General features: G+C 39.3%; 1 non-coding gene across 1 annotated transcript; it reads right to left on the bottom strand.

The window, feature by feature from the left end:
• Nucleotides 1–2,978: 2,978 nt before the first annotated feature.
• LOC141635160 (small nucleolar RNA R71) lies at nucleotides 2,979–3,085 on the bottom strand. Its single transcript, XR_012539864.1, has one exon. It is a non-coding gene; the product is annotated as a small nucleolar RNA R71 (small nucleolar RNA).
• Nucleotides 3,086–3,484: the final 399 nt, after the last annotated feature.

Raw genomic sequence — 3,484 nt, 5'->3', positions numbered from 1 at the left:
GACGGGGGTTACGACCGACTGATGTAGCGGATTTTTTTCCTATCTCAAGTCAACGCGGGTGTTCATGGTGGTACTTTAACTCATACTCGGACTAAACTAGTTTCATAGTTAATGATAACAATCGATAAACAAACTAAAACGAAACAATAAAAAACAAACATAAAAAAACGAAATAAAAGGGAGAAAGAGGAGGATTTGATGCACCCTCAACCTACATATATCGTTGACACCGTCTTGGGTCGTAATCGATGGTAGATTTTATCTCGAGAGACCGTCGTCGACGAAGAAACAAAGCAAACAACACGTTTTTTTGCAAATCTGGACAGCAACTTTCAAACTGCGATTTCTCTCTCGTTTCACGGTGAAAATTCGATTTAAAAGATGTTTTGAAAACTAGAAAGAGAGGAGAACAGAGATCTTAAAACAATCCCTGCTTGTTTTGAGTTATTGGGCACGAAAAACGAGCACAAACAGAACTGGACAGACAGGAAAAGCCGCGAAAACAGAGTGTATAACACTCTGTTTTTCGAGGGAATTCGTGTACTCTCAAGGGCAATTTGGCTCGTAAATCTTTGTCTAATGTTTAGATGGATGTTGTATGGTTAATTTGGAACAAGAAACTCGAATTGTGATGGAGGTTTGAAGGAAGAACGAAGGGTTTCAAAGAGGACACACAAACTGATTCTTAGTTTGTAAGTCGGTTTTGTCGAGGGTTTTTGAGAGGCAATTAGGGTTTGTTTCTGGAGTTTAAAGCTTGTGAATGACGGTAGTATGTATGGAGAACTTAACGGAATGAATGTATGGTGAAGGGGGGGTATTTATAAGGAGTTAAAGTAGGGTAAAAGGGAGCCATAAGCAGTCGGGCTCGGTTTGCATAGCTGCTGCCCATCAGCTATTCGTGGGGTTTTTTAGGGTTTTTATGGGGGGTTTGCTTGGTGGTTAAGCTAGGGTAATATGGGTAGGATACTAGGGTATGGGTTAGGGTTAATGGGCACGGGTTTTGGTGGTATTTGGAGCGGGTTTTGGGCTCGGGATTGAGCACGCAAAACAGGGGGGCTGCTTTGTGTATGCGGGCTGTTTGGGGAGTATTTGGGACGGGATTCGGATGGGTTTTGTGGTGGTCTAGGTGCTGGGTTATTGTGGGTAATGTGGAGCACGGATTGGTGGTGATGGGTTGCGGGTTTGGACCAAGTTTGAGTCGGTTTAGAAAGGCTTTCGACGGGCTATGCAAACACGGGTAAAGGAAAGAAATTGGGCTGTGTTGGGGGGATGTTTGGGACGAGATTTGGGTGTGGATATGGGGGTTCGAACTGGGGTTCGGTTAGTGTACTCGAGATTCGTGCCAACTCGTAAAGAAAATGGGCTCAAAAACCGAGCTATAATCGAGCTCCAAAACGCATGGTTGAAACGAGTTTTCGATTTCCAAATTCGATTTTTCAAATCAAATAACACATTAAAATAAATGATTTTTTCAAATCAAATACACTCATAAAATGATTTTTCAAATCAATTATTTATTTTATTTTCAATAAAATAAACTTGAGAAAATAAATTCAAAATAAAGCAATAAAATGAATTCACTATAAAAAAACATTTAATTTAAATATCATTTAAATTAATAAAATACTCCGTCGACAACGCTCATTCTACATCGTAAAACGAACCCAAATAACGACGATGACAACTAAAGAATACACGTGTCCTATCATCATCGGGTGTTTTTCGGGTTCTCTATAAATTCCAATATCGACGGATACGGGTATCTACAGACTTGTAAGACATAAACCAACTCGAGTCTCATTAGACCATGCATATAGTTGAGTAGGGAGGATTAATTCGACTTGTAGGTGTTGTACAATATAATCGATTCGGGTCCGGGACCCAAACCTTCCTAGGATTGTAAGATATAAACCAACTCTATCCTGTCACAACAATAATTGCTTGCGTATAATTTGAGAATATGTTTGTATTATCAATTCCTATTTATCCCCTATAAACTCATGATACCCTAGTGCTTTTAATCATTTGTTTACATCTTAATCATCTTGCTTGTTTATTTACATTGTTATTTAGTTTAGTCATCTCTTATCTCAACCCAAATTGTGACACCCTTAGACACGACCATTTGCAATCGAAAATCCTACATCAATACCCGTCCCTTGGGATCCGACCTTTACATACCTCTTTACTAATAGTAGAGTAGTTTGTGAAGTTATAAATAATATTTTGGTCTAGGTAACTTTTGACGACGAGTAACAAAACCCACGAACCAAAAATGGCGCCGTTGTCGGGGATGGTGTTAACTTGATTTGATTTTCTTTTATTGTTCTTAGTTGTGTCTTTCTTTGCCTTGGGGAAGTAAAACTCATCAAGGTTTGTTCTAATTGTTTTCAAGTTGTTTGATATTTTGCATGTCTATAAGATCACAAGGTAACTTGTTACCCATTGATCACAAAATTGAAAGGACTTTGACAACTAATAGAAGACTTGCTAGAAATACTTTGAGAGGTATTGGTGAGGTTGTAGATATTCAATCAAGTACCATTGAGTTCATCAACCCTTTTGTAAGAGAAGGTGAGGAGAACCCAACACAAAATCAACCCCCAATGCCTAAGTTTTCATCACATTCCGTACCAACCGAGGAGAACCTACCCAATGGTACTCCCACACCACAACACTTAACCGGAAATTTCATTGCAAAATCCGCATTTATCCAATTAGTCGAAAGAAGCCAATTTGGCGGGATGCCTAGTGAAAACCCTCTTTCTCATATGGAGACTTTTTGTGACTATTGTGATGCTATTTCTCAAACCGGAGTGACTCAATACCAAATTCGATGGGTCTTATTTCCTTTTTCTTTGATTGGTACCGCGAAACAATGGCTAAAGAGCCTTGGTAAGGCTACTCTTGGTATTGACTCTTGGAAGAAATTGGCACTTGCTTTCTACAAAAAATTCTATCCTCCGGAAAAGACTAACATGCTAAAAGCCCAAATCACGGGGTTAAAACAAAGGGACGAAGAATATTTGTATGAAGCTTGGGAGCGATTCAAAGGAACTTGTCGCTCATGTCCTCATCATGGACTTAGCGAGTGGTTCTTGGTACAACAATTTTGGAATGGTCTTTATGAAGACACCCGAAACATTCTCAAAATGGGATCAAATGGTATGTTGACCGAAGTTGATGATAATCAAACATGGAACAAGATTGAGGAAATGGCGGTCCATAACTCACAATATAGTAGACCTCGGAAGGCTACCAAAGGAGGAAAACATGAAGTGGACTCTATTACTCAGTTGGGTGCTCAACTTAGTGCTCATATTGATACCATTAATTTGAAGTTTGAGAAGCCTATGGCTAAACTTGAAGAAGCCTCCAAATCACCTAAGCAACATGTTAATGCTATGGTGGCATCTTCATCAATTCCAAATGGAATATGTGAGAGTTGTGGAACTTTGGGACATGACCAAAGTGAATGTAGGGG

Source organism: Silene latifolia, chromosome Y, assembly GCF_048544455.1.
Source record: "Silene latifolia isolate original U9 population chromosome Y, ASM4854445v1, whole genome shotgun sequence".
Classification (NCBI taxonomy): domain Eukaryota; kingdom Viridiplantae; phylum Streptophyta; class Magnoliopsida; order Caryophyllales; family Caryophyllaceae; genus Silene; species Silene latifolia.
Note: the sequence above shows the minus strand (reverse complement) of the source record. Positions and strands in the feature narration are given on the sequence as shown.